This window comes from Callithrix jacchus, chromosome 11, assembly GCF_049354715.1.
Source record: "Callithrix jacchus isolate 240 chromosome 11, calJac240_pri, whole genome shotgun sequence".
Lineage (NCBI taxonomy): Eukaryota > Metazoa > Chordata > Mammalia > Primates > Cebidae > Callithrix > Callithrix jacchus.
The window spans coordinates 38,420,599-38,434,467 of record NC_133512.1 but is presented as its reverse complement, the minus strand read 5'-3'; the positions used below and the strand labels follow the sequence as shown (position 1 = coordinate 38,434,467).

General features: G+C 34.0%; 1 protein-coding gene across 6 annotated transcripts in view; it reads right to left on the bottom strand.

Moving 5' to 3' along the window:
• Positions 1–13,869, bottom strand: part of TMEM196 (transmembrane protein 196) — a 369,686-nt gene that overhangs the window by 118,532 nt on the left and 237,285 nt on the right. For all 6 annotated transcript variants that reach the window (XM_035253691.3, XM_078342077.1, XM_035253692.3 and 3 more), the window contains one exon: positions 1,457–1,596. The gene's annotated coding sequence lies outside the window, so the exon portion shown is untranslated. The remainder of the gene's footprint in view (positions 1–1,456; positions 1,597–13,869) is intronic.

Sequence of the window (13,869 nt, the reverse complement as noted above, 5' to 3'; positions counted from 1 at the left end):
CCATGACTAACTGATGAAAAATATTTTTGTGTGAGTGCTGAAGAGATAAGAATCCCTTTTTTCCTTCACCTATTTGCAAATAAATGGAAATATAATGTATATATTAATTAGGTTATTTTTATTCTCTCATAGACAAGTATTGTGCTAAAATTCCCAGCAAGTCAACATTAGGACAAAGGCATTTATATTTTTTTATGGCAGTAGTATCAAAGTATTATGAACTGAATGGCTTGGAACCACAGATACGTGCTGTCTGACAGTTCTAGATGCTAGAAGTCTGAAAAGAAGGTAGTGACTCGGTGAGTTCCTTCCAAGGACTTTGAGAGAGAATCTGTTCCATGCCTTGCTCCTATCTCCTGGGAACAGTCAACAAGCCTTGGTATATAAATGCATCTCTTGAATCCATTTTCACAAAGTGCAATTCCTGGGACTCTCTGTGTTTAAATTTCCTTCTTCTAATGAGAATACCAGTCATATATATTAATGTACATCCCAATGATCTTAACTCAATTGCATCTGCAAAGACCCTCTTTTAAAATAAAGTGAAATTTGGCAGCGCACAGTGGCTCATGCCTGTAATCTCAGCACTTTGAGAGGCCAAGGTGGGTGGATCACAAGGTCAGCAGTTCAAGACCAGCCTGGACAACATAGTGAAATCCCATCTCTACTAAAAATAAAAATTATCCAGGTATGGTGGTGCTCGCCTGTAGTTCCAGCTACTGGGGAGGCTGGGGAGAATTGCTTGAACCCAGGAGGCAGAGGTTGCAGTGAGCCAAGATTATGCCACTGCACTCCAGTTTGGGCAATAGAGCAAGACTTCACCTCAAACAAATAAATAAATAAATAAATAAATAAATTAAGTGAAATTCACAAGGACCAGGGGTTAGGGCTTCAATATCTCTTTCTGAAAACACAACTCAACCCAAAACAAAAATGAAGGCTTGACCAGAATAGTTAGACATACAGAAAAGCCTAGAGATTTCAGATCCAGTAAGGGAAAGACAATAGATACAGCCTTGCTCCTAATATGTAGTTTGCAGAACAGAAGCAAGTGTGTCACTAAGAAATTATTAAAAATTCAGAATCTTAGGCCTCATTTCAGTTCTATTGAAAATAAGAATACAATTTAAACAAAATTTCCTAATTATTCGAATGCACGCATTTGGCTTGAGAAGCATTGCCCCAAGGCCCACAATCTGGAACTTTTTGATAGATAGGCTATCAACTTTTGCCAAGAGCACATCATTTATGTTTTTTCCTGTTTTATTTCTAGCTCTAAAGTGATATTTGAAATTGAAATTATGTCTCTTACCAGTGATAATGAGCCCAGTTGGATAAAATATTTAATTATAGAGAGACATTTTACCAAAACAATAAAAACAAATATCACTTTCAACACTGCATAAACATAAAACCACATATAATGGCTCACATTAGAAGTTTACTTCTCACTCACATAAATTCCGAAGCAGTTGTTCTTGATCTCAGAGTAATTTTTCTGTAAGTGACGATTTAGAGACCCAGAATCCTTCAATCTTGGGCTCCACCATCTTCATAGTGTGATTTCTATATTCACTCATTTCATCGGCTACGAGCCTGCAGTCAGAGCAAAAGGAAAGATGCCTGTGAGGTTAATTTTATGGCTTAGAGTCATGAACATCACCTCAACTCCCATTCTATTGGCTAGAATGCTGTCATATGCCATGTCTTCCAGAAGAGAAACCAGGAAATGTAAACTAGCTGTGTGCTTAGGAAGAAGAGAAAATGGGTCTGTTGTCCAACAAACCAACCCTACCTGAAATGTCTATGTATGAGACAGTAGATTATCTCTGGTACCAACTTCTGTGATCTTACGCCACAATTTTTTAATCATTAATGTATTAATTGCCCATTCTGTAAGGGAGGTGCATAAATACATTCAAATTTAATCTACTACAGACTTCAAACTTTACAGATAATGTATGAGAAATCATTAATAGGAGGCAATTAAAAGATGAAAATAAACCTTAAAGCCTGACTCTGCACACATTTATTCTTCATTTTTACTCACTCTCCATTGTGTTTAGCACTAAGAATAAAGTATAAATAGGACACAGTTTCTGAACTCAAGAACTCTTATAGTCCAAAAAAGGTGACTCTCAACTTTGGACTCACATTGAGATCTTCCTGGTAGTTAAAAAAAAAAAATTTTTTTTTCATGACCAGCTTCCACACTAGTATGATTAAATCAGAACTTTACGGAGAGAGAACAGGCATTAGTATTGTTAAAAAGCTTCTTAAATAACTGTAATGTATTAACAAGTCTGAGAAACTCTGAGTTATCTGGACTTGCAGTCAATAGTCCTGCAATTTTTACCTATGACCTATGAATGTGGCTGAGGAAAACCACAAAATCACATTTATCAGTTTTATTTTAAATTCATATCCATGAAACTTCAAGAGCATCTTTTGTTTGTTTGTTTTCCTGAGACAGAGTCTCGCCTGTCACCTAGGCTGGAGTGCAGTGGTGCGATCTTGGCTCACTGCAGCCTCTACCTCCTGGGTTCAAGCAATTCTCCTGCCTCAGCCTCTCTCAAGAACATTCTTTATGACATCCAGAAATCACAGTCCATTCTTTTAACCATATTCCTAAAAAACCTTTTTCCTATCTTCTCCTCTTCCATTTCCTCCCTCACCCTATGTTGAGCTGGAGGGCTTACTTTCTACTTCACTGAGAAGATAAAAGCAATCAGAAGTGAACCTCTCCAGATCCATTAACACCACATTTAACATCTACCAGCCTCTCTACCCATGTATTATGGTATAAAACACAGATTTTGTCACAAAAATAAAACCTACTTTGAGTTAAGGAGAAAATAATTCAATACAGGGATTTGAAAGGAGTAAAAGAGTGAAGTTTAGGGAAACTTCTGTTAGAATCAAATAACTCAGGAAGTAGAAGAAATACAGGAAACTACCATGTAAAATCTCAGCCTCCTGCAATGCTAAAGTGAGTAATTTGCAGAATAATGCCTAAAGCATATGACAAATTTTATGTATGGGAAGTCCTCATGCCCACCCACTATAGTCATGTTTTCAATGGCTGTTCTGTCTCTCTACTTCAAAATGTTATACAAATGCCACTCATTGGTAGAAGAATATTGTCAAGGAAGCTTGAGAAACATAATACTCAGGGCTATTTATGCAACATAGTACAAAGCATATGATGGTTTGGAAATGCTGTTGGAATGCCAAAACACTCTCCACTACATCTATTTCTCTAACTATTATTCAAGAAAAGAGAGACTATAGATGAACAATCTATTCTTCTATGTAATTCAATGCCTCTCCTTCAACTCAAGAAAAAAAAAATCTTCACTAATTCTCTCACCTGTCTCCTATTTCAACAGTTCTTGTACTGTCTATGGAATCACTTTATAAGCACAAAAACATGATGGCTATTTCTTATTTATTTATTTTTTTTCCGAGATGGAATCATGCTGTGTCACTGAGGCTGGGGTGCAGTGGCACGATCTTGGCTCACTGCAACCTCAGCTTCCTGGGTTCAAGCAATTCTCCTGCCTCAGTCTACTGAGTAGCTGGGATTACAGGTGCATGCCACCACACCCAGCTAATTTTTTTTGGTTTGTTTTGTATTTTTAGTAGAGATGAGGTTTTACCATGTTTGCCAGGCTGGTTTCGAACTCCTGACCTCATGATCCCCCTGCCTCAGCCTCCCAAAGTGCTTGGATTATAGGTGTGAGCCACTGCGCCTGGCCCATGATTGCTATTTTTGTTGCTCAAAACTTCTATACCTTTCCTAAATTTTTAGTTTACTTTTCTATCAATTATAAATGAGAATTTTTTAATTTTCTCTTTTGTAGTTTATATTTTAAAACCTTGTTAAGCTATGCAGACATAATTTGAATTGTTATATCTTCTTGAAAAACTAATATTTTATCATTGTGAAATGTTTCTCTTTATCACTATTAACGCACTTTATCTCACATTCTACCTTGTCAGATATTTATAGAGCCATATTTGCCTTCTCATGTTCACTTCTTGTATTAATGTAATATCCCATGTTCTAAAACCTAATTTTCAAACTTCTTTCAAGTTAAAATATGTTTCATAAAAACTGCATAAAGACAGGTCTTTCTTTTTTTCCCAGTCCTATTCTTTGTCTTTTAAATAGGAGCTAGAATGTACATTAATTTATATTTAATGTAGTATTGTTGTCCTAAGGTTTAAGCCTTCCATTTTGATGTTTATATTATTAATCTTATTTCTCTTGCCTATGTTCCAGCTTTCTTCTCTTCAAGTGTATCGAGTATATATATAATGTTTTCTCTTGTGTTACCTTTTTTAGTTTTTTTCAATTGTATTTTAAGTTAAGGGGGTACATGTGCAGGCTTGTTACATGGGTAAATGATGTGTCACTGGGATTTGGTGTACAAATGATTTTGCCACTCAGGTAGTGAGCATAGTACCTGATAAGTAGTTTTTCAACTCCCAAACAACCCCCTTCCTCTTTCTCTCCTCAAGTAGATTCCAGTCTCCATTGTTCCCATCTTTGTGTCCATGTGTACTCAATGTTTAGCTCCCTCTTAGAAGTAAGAACATGAGGTGTTTTTCTGTTCCTGAATTAATTTGCTTAGGATAATGGCCTCTAGCTCCATCCATGGTGCTGCAAAGGACACTTTTCTTTTTCATGGGTGTGTAGTATTCCATGGTGTATATGTACCACATTTTCTTTATCCGCCGTTGATGGGCACCTGGATTGATTCCATGCTTTTGCTATTATGAATAACACTGTAATGAGCATATGGGTGTATTTGTCATTTTGGTAGAACCATTTGTATACTTTTGGCATATAACCAGTAATGGAATTCTGTTTTAAGTTCTTGGAGAAATCTCCAAACTGCTTTCTACAGTGGCTGAACTGATTTACATTCCAACCAGCAGTGGGAATAAGCATTTCCTTTTCTCTGCAATCTTGTCAACGTCTGTTACTTTATTAGAAACAGCCATTCTGACTGGTGTGAGGTGGTATCTCATTGTGACTTTGATTTGCATTTCTCTGATGATCAGTGAGAATTTTTTCATATGCTTGTTGGCCACATGTATGTCTTTTTTGAGAAGTGTCTGTTCATGTCCTTTGCTCATTTTTTAATGTGATTGTTCATTTTTTACTTGTTGGTTTGTTTAAGTTCCTTACAGATTTTGGATATTAGACATTTGTCATATGAATAGTTTGCAAATATCTTCTCCCATTCTGTACATTGTGTCTTTACTCTCTAGGTATTAGGTTGGTACAAAAGTAATTGTGTTTTTTTTTTTCATTACTTTTGAAAGTTTTAAAAATAGTTTTAATAGTTTCTTTTGCTGTGAAGAAGCTCTTTTGTTTAATTAGGTCCCTTTTGTCAGTTTTTGCTTTTGTTGCTTTTGCTTTTATAGTCTTAGTCATGAAATCTTTGCCAGGGCCTGATTTGATTTTTGTATTGATGAAGGAAGGGGTTCAGTTTCAGTCTTCTGCATATGACTACACAGTTATCCCAGCACCATTTATTGAATACAAAGTTATTACCAATTATTTGTTATTGTTGACTTTGTCAAAGATCACATAGTTAAAGATGTGTGCATTTATTTCTAGATTTTTTAATCCGTTCCATTGATCTATGTGACCATTTTCTGTACCTGTACCATGCTGTTTTGGTTACTGTAGCTTTTAGTATATTTTGAAGTCAATTACTGTGATGCCTCTGGCTTTCTTGGTTTTGTCTAGGGCTGCATTGGTTATTCATGCTCTGTATTTTGGTGGTTTCTCTAAAGATACAATATGAATCATTAAAACAGTCTAACTTCAAATAATATTATTTTATATAATGTGACAAATATTTTTAAAAGTCTTGTAACAAATTCTGTCATCTGCTGTTCTTTTTAATCTTTTTAATATTTTATTTCAATATATGTTATAAACCTTATAGTACATTATTATTTTATTTTTAGCTATCAATAGTTTTTTAAATAATTTTTTTTTAAGACAGAGACTTGCTCTGTCACCAGGCTGGAGCACAATGGCATGATCTCGGCTCAACCTTCCTGGATTCAAGTGATTCTTCTGCCTCAGGCTCCAAAGTAACTGGCACTACAGGTGTGTGCTACCACACCCGGCTAATTTTTGTATTTTTAGTAAGATGGGGTTTCACCACGTTGGCAAGGATGGTCTTTATGTCTTGATCTCGTGAGTCATCTGCCTCAGCCTCCTAAAGTACTGGGATTACAGGTGTGAGCCACCGTGCTGTGCCATTTTTAAAATAAATTTAAAACTATATGCACACAAAATGATAATTTAAAAAGATGTTTTATATTTTTCTTAGTATTTACCTTTTCTGGGATTCTTGATTCTTGATTGTACATTTAGAGTTTTATTTGGGATTGATTTATTTCAGCTTTAAGACCATTTTGCACCTCTTTGTTTTATAATTGTTCTGGAAACAGAGTTGCTAACTGCTATTTCTCTAAAAATGTCTTTAACTTCATTTGTAAAAGACATATTTATTAGATAGACAAATCTAGGTTGACTTTTTTTCTCTCATCACATTAAAGGTCAACAATGTCCCATTGTCTTCATGTTTGCACTCTTTCTTGGAGAAGTCAGCTGTCACTTATATTGCTCTTTTTTTTGTAATGGGACCCCCCTCTCAGTTTATTTATATTTCATATTGCAGACTTTTATAAGCTGTCTAGACTGCCAAGGAAATGATGCTTTTTGTAGTTATCCAGAGACTCATATTCCTTTCAAGTTTTTGGTCTGCTATACACTAAGACATATATCTACAAACTTTTTTCTGTAAAGGATCACAGTATATATTTTAGGCTGAGCAGCCCACATACAGTCTCTATTGTATAATTCTGCTTATTTATGTTCATGTTATAAATCCTTTAAAAATGTCAAAACCATGCTAAGCTTGCACTACACAGAAAATGATCATGGGCTAGAATGCCCTGCAAGGTTTATTTTCTCAGCCACTACAGCCAGGCAGGATGGTCATTATTGGTATGGTGGAAGCTGGACAGTGACTATGTTCAGTTTCTAGCAGGGAATAAGGAAGAAGAGAGTGTGGACGAGGTGCACCTAATGTCTTAAATCCTTCAAATCCCTCATCACTTCATCAGAGGCAAGGATGGCCTAGTTGGTCAACCATGTGACCAGCCACATATATATTATAAAAGAAAAGGGAAGAACAGAATTTTGTAAGTGATAAGAAATTTCCCTCACAATGGTTTTTAAGAGGTGACAAATTATTGCCCTGTCTAGGACAACCATGCTTTAGATTTCATGACTAGATGGATGAACTCATATTATGTAGCAAATATCTTCCTAAAACACTTTATAATTTGTTTTCTCCATTAAAACATATGAAAGCAAGTGTATAATTGTCAATTTATCTTTTCTTCCATGCTTTTCTTGCCACCATGTTAAAATGCAATCACTTTGACAGTTATTCAAATTACCTAAAATATGAATTTCTACTTAATAAAATATGTATTTTCTTAAAATAGATATTCTTTAATGTCAAATGGGTATAAAAAATAAATTTATTCAAAATACACATGTAAAATTTGGACTAGCAAGCAAGAATGGCTAAATATAATATCTGTTTTTGGGTTAGAATTAAAATAAGTTTGAGAAAGAGTAATGTCCAAATTAAGATGGAAAAAGTAAAGCTTAAATTCACTGCAATATCAAAAGTCAAACCTGACTGCATAACTGACTCTTTATACTCATTGGAAGAGGATTCATATTTCTTCTAACATTAGCATTAGAAATACATTAACTGTCTGCCATTAGAAACATGTAACTGCCTGCAATGTACCACGTGCTGGGCAAAGGGCTTTACATTATTTCCAATACTCAAGAAGATCTTGTAAGCGAGCATCATCTCACTTATTTTACGAAGGAAGACAATGATGATCAAAGAGGTTTATTAATATTTTCCAGTTTAAACACAGAGCAATACTTCATACCAGCTATTTCTGATTTCAAAATCTGTGCTCCCTCCATTAGCTTTGCTTCATGATACCTTGCAGTAACATGAGAACCTAGTTTGATTCTTGGTATTAATGAGAAAATACATAGGTACTTTGACACTGCCTGTCAAGAAAAAGAAAGTGCTAGTATTAAAATTTGTGGAATGCATGATGTTTGCTTTATAATAAATTCTATTATTTTTTTAAATGCTGCATAACCTTTGTTCCTACTGGGAGAAAGATCTGGATATTAATGACTCAGAGTTTAAAAAGTGACTTAGAAAAATTAAATACTAAGAAAAAAATTTAGAAATATTTCAAACAATTATTTTGTTTATATTTATATTTTCATATAGGCATGAGGGGTTACAATATAAAATTATGTCTAAATACATCTAAAATAGTTCTTTCTTTAGGGATAATATAACATCCTAAGGGACAAATATTGAGCTATAATTTAAGCAGAAGTGGTTTTTTCTTTCCCAGTAGTCTATTAAATAATAATTCATTTATTATTCATAAACAGCAAATTATTTATTAATCCAACAGCCAATAATGTTATATTTGATAAAAGTAAATTATTAATAAATGCTATAATTGGATCTTTAATAATACAGCACTGGTAATAAAAATGTTGTGGCATATTGGACCACTTGTCATAGTAAAGAAATAGAAGCTATATAGATGAACTAGTGTTCCTCACAAAAGTAAAATTAATAAGATAATTTAGAGATTAAGTTAGTGATATATTAACCTCAACATATCAGGTGCAAATTAGGTAAAATTCACATTTTAAAATGTTATCTATTTCTAACATTTGCATTTTCTTTTAAAATTTTCAAATCCAGACATAATCCTGCAATGATTTATCTCTTTCCTTTAATTTCATCAATGTGTCAACAAGACTGAAATGTTATTCTTATAAATAATTTTTACTAGGGTGTATTAAATGCAGAAAATCCCTATACTCATCTGAGAGTTTAGAACTGGACTAATATAAATTTAATCCTAGATTTAGCATTTAGTTTATTTTTAATTGGATAAGCTACTTAGCCCCCTAAGTGCCTTGATATCTTTTTCTGTAAAATAGAAATAACTCTGACAAAAACAAGCAATGGGGAAAGAATTCCCTATTTAATAAATAGTTCTGGGAAAACTGACTAGCCCTATGTAGAAAATTGAAATTGGACCCCTTCCTAACACCTTATACAAAAATTAACTCAGGATGGATTAAAGGCTTAAATGTAAAACCCAAAACTATAGAAATCCTAGAAGAAAATCCAGGCAATATGATTTAAGACATAGGCACAAGCAAAGATTTCATGAAAAAAATGCCAAAAGCAACTGCAACAAAAGCAAAAAGTGACAAATAGGAGAGCTTCTGCGCAGCAAGAAAAGCTATCATCAGAGTGAATGGACAACCTACAAAATGGGAGAAAAGTTTTACAATCTATCCATCAAAGGTCTCATATCCAGAATCTATAAGAAATTTAAATTTACAAGAATAATAGAAATGTCCATTAAAAAGTGGACAAATGACATGAACAGACACTTCTCAAAAGAACACATGCTGTCAACAAACATATGAAAAAAAGCTCAACATGACTTACCATTAGAGAAACACAAATCAAAACCACAATGAGATAACATCTCCTGTCAGTCACAATGGCAATTATTAAAAAGTGAAGAAACAACAGATGCCGGTGTGGCTGTAGAGAAATAGGAATGCTTTTACACTGTTTGTGGGAATGTAAATTAGTTCAACCATTGTGGAAGACAGTGTGGTGATTCCTCAAAGACCTAGAGGCCAAAATACAATTTGACCCAGCAATCTCATTACTGGGTATATGTCAAAAGGAACATAAATCATTCTATTATAAAGATACATGCACACTTTGTTTACTGAGCCTCTATTCACAATAGTAAAGACATGGAATAAACCCAAATGCCCATCAATTATAGACTGGGTAAAGAAAATATGATACACACACACACACACACACACACACACACACACCACAGAATACTATACAGCCATAGAAAAGAACAAGATCATGTCCTTTGCAGGGACATGAATGGAGCTGAAAGCCATTATCCTCAACAAACATAGGAACAGAAAATCAAATACCACATGTTTTCACTCATAAGTGAGAGCTAACAATGAGAGTACATGAACACAGGGAGGGGAACAACAAACACTGAGGCCTGTCAAGGGGTAGGAGGAAGGGCAAGCATCAGGAAAAATAGCTAATACATATGTGGCTTAACATCTAGGTGATGGGTTGACAGGTGCAGCAAACCACCATGGCACACATTTGTCTATGTAACAATTCTGCACATGTGTCCCAGAACTTCAAACCAAATCAAATTAAATTTATAAAAAGAAATAACTGTCTTGTAGAATTGTAAGAAAAAAATTTATACACACATTTATATCTATTGTGTGAAACCACCATACTTCTCAATAAACAGTGGCTATGTTTCATTATTGTTCAAAACACAATGTAAAATGTTATGCCCTGAATTACTTATATATATATATATTTTTTTTTTAATATAACAGTAAAATGTAGAATATATAAATACAGAGACTTTGTCTATTTTCTCTCATATTTACATCCTCAATGTCTAGCTCACTGCCTGGAACATGACATGTCCAAAATCAATCTTTTTATAATTATTTGAAGAATGAATATTTAGATTAAATTGAGTAATATAAATCAAACAGGTAAGAATGATTTCTGATACTATAGCCAGTGCATGGCACCTTAAATTGTACTAAAGTTTTCCTCTAATTTTTCTAATTAAACAGAGATCTGTGCCCCCAAATTTTTATGACTTGGTTTACAGACTAGGTGAGTAAGCTTTTTTTTCACTATTTGATAGTGTAGTTTGAAACTTAAATAGCAGCATGACCTTGGGAAAGTTATATCCTCTGTGATTTCAAATATTCTGATTTGTAAAATGACAGATATAAATTAAATTATTTGTGTTAGAACATTTTTGTAACAAAAAAACTTTTTCTCTAAAGCAATCTCTTCTGGAACTACACTATATGAAACTGATAAAACTAGAACTGGTACAGAAAATATGTCTACATGTCTATGTATGGGTGTGGTGATTTGTATCCCTTAAGAAAGGCAGAAAGTATGGTCCATTGAGCATCCTCTAAGGCTGTTCCCACCCCACTCACCTTGACTGTGCACACAAACCTATTTTCTGAGTTGTCAAAGACAACTGAAAAAATACTAGAGGCCTAATGGTAAGAGTTTCAAAGTGGATAAGAGGATTACTAAGTTCTCCTCCTCTTTACTATCTTATAAAATTTGGATTATGTGGTTCAGAGGAGCCTATATTCCTATTCTCATCCATCATGCTTTAAAATCCAAGTCAAATAAGAAAGAAGAATAGGATCAAAACCTCCTTCTCAGTTTCAGGGCATTGTAGTAGAGATAAACCAGAAAGTACTGAAACAGGGCAATGAGCAAGAGGCTGAAACTAGAACCCCTCAGGTAATAAGTCAACGCTTCTAACTGGGTCAAAATCATATTGGGTCAGACTGAGTTTGTGTCTAGTCAAAGTTATAATATTGACAGTTTCATCTTACATAACCGATAAATATAATTAGAACAGAAATCCTTTAAACTCATGGTGTGAATGAATTGTCCAACTGTTTGGCTGAATTGACTGAGCTGTTTCTACTATCACGAGGACACAGTCTGAGAGTGAGTGAAATGTTGGCAGGTCTTTGACTTTTTCTAGTCCAAAGAATGAGAAAGCAAAAGAAGTGAGACACATATAATGCTCAGGAATGATGAGTAGAGGAACAATGGGCAGGGGAGCAATCAGTAGCTTACTGACGAGTACCAAGTACAGTACTCGATCTCACAGAAACTCCTCTCTATTTTGAAAGTAATTTTAAAATAAAGAATGTTGAGGAGACACAACATGAAGAAGATGGAGGAAAAGGCTAACTTAAAACAAACAAACCAAAAAAAAACTACAGTAATTATTACTAAGATTAAGATACTTTTAGTTGTTATGTATAATTAATTTTGGTCTTTTAAAAGTTCATGTTTATATCAATAATAACTACTAACATCAAGCAAAAAGAAAGCCAAGTGTTAGAAAATGTGTTAATATATTATATGTACACACATGTGCAAATATACCATACATCCAAAAGCCAAACAGAATTTCTTTATGTTACTCTTTACACTTTTAGCACAGATATGTGACCATTTATGTGCATGCATCAGCCCTGGTAACTAACTGTAGGTGTAGTTTTTTCCTACTTAGTCAGAAATTCTACTTACTCTGCTTTATTGTAAGCATAGAACCAAGCAATCCTATTTGTTATCGTAAAATGGCCTTTTTTTTTCAGGGTAAAAAGTGAGATTGAAGCATGGGCATTTTATTCAAGAAATATTGGTGAATATTCATACATGGATTGAAGAATATAAAATATCAAATTTCTCTAAAAGTTGCCATAAAATTTTTATGAGAGCCCACTATATGGCTCCAAAATGAAAAAAATTCTCTCATAGAAAAAAAGTACAAAAATAAATAACAGATGTATTTAATGTTATTGGTAAATTATGACACTTTCAGACAGACAAAAGAAATGATATACTGTGAATTATTATCAATTACGATGTATATAAAGTATTTATAAGATGTATTTATAGCAGCAGCAAAAAAGTAACAGAAATATGCAGATAGTATAATTCCAAAGTATCCTTCTTAACTTTATTTTTCTCCATAGCACTTCTCTCTATTTTGTTTTTGAAATTCACTTAAAAAATTTTTAACTCTGGCCAGGTGTGGTGGCTCAAGCCTGTAATCCCAGCACTTTGGGAGGCCAAGGCAGGTGGATCACGAGGTCAAGAGATCGAGACCATCCTGGTCAACATGGTGAAACCCCGTCTCTACTAAAAATACAAAAAAGTAGCTGGGCGTGGCAGCGCGTGCCTGTAATCCCAGTTACTCAGGAGGCTGAGGCAGGAGAATTGCCTGAACCCAGGAGATAGAGGGTGCCGTGGGCCGAGATCGCACCATTGCACTTCAGCCTGGGTAACAAGAGCGAAACTCCGCCTCAAAAAAAAAATTTTTTTTTAACTCCATTTACTGTAAAATAGATCTTCCATAGTGATATAATTTTGTTGTTTTGTTTATTGCTGTATTTCTAAAGAATTATTTAATAGCTGGCACACAGTAGGTGACAAGTATTTGTAGAATAAATAAATTAATATGTGGCAATATATGTTAAGAGATAGCCTCGTAAATTTCCTTGGCTATAAAAAGAAAAATCCTTTTAAAGTCAAAGCAAAAACCGTAAGTTTACTAGGAAGGAGATAACAATCAAACTGAACTTGGTGAGTTCAAAGAAACTCAGTTCTAAGAGGCAATAGAGAAACACCTATAATTGTCACAAAGAAAATGAGTTTAGATTACGGGAAAGATAGAGTAGCTTACATAAGACTCACTCTGCTGCAAATAATTATTATAACAAAATAATTTATCAACCAATTTGAAGTCATTTTAAAATGACAAACAGCTGGCAGAAATAATAGTAGATTAAATCTTTGAAAGAATTAAATGGCATTGGGGCAGATTCATATTTATTTGACATTCCTCCTGAAACTACTTCCCAACGCATATGAGCCAGGACAGGTATAATTCTAGCAGAAATCTGCTTTATTAGCTTTAAGTGTCAAAGAAGGGAGTTTGCTGCCTTTTTATTAAAAGCAATAAGAGATTATAAAAAAGTAGGCAAAAAAAAATTAATTAAAACAACTACTGACCCAGAATTCCATAACCAGAAAATGTATTCTTCAAAAATAAGTGTGAAATAAA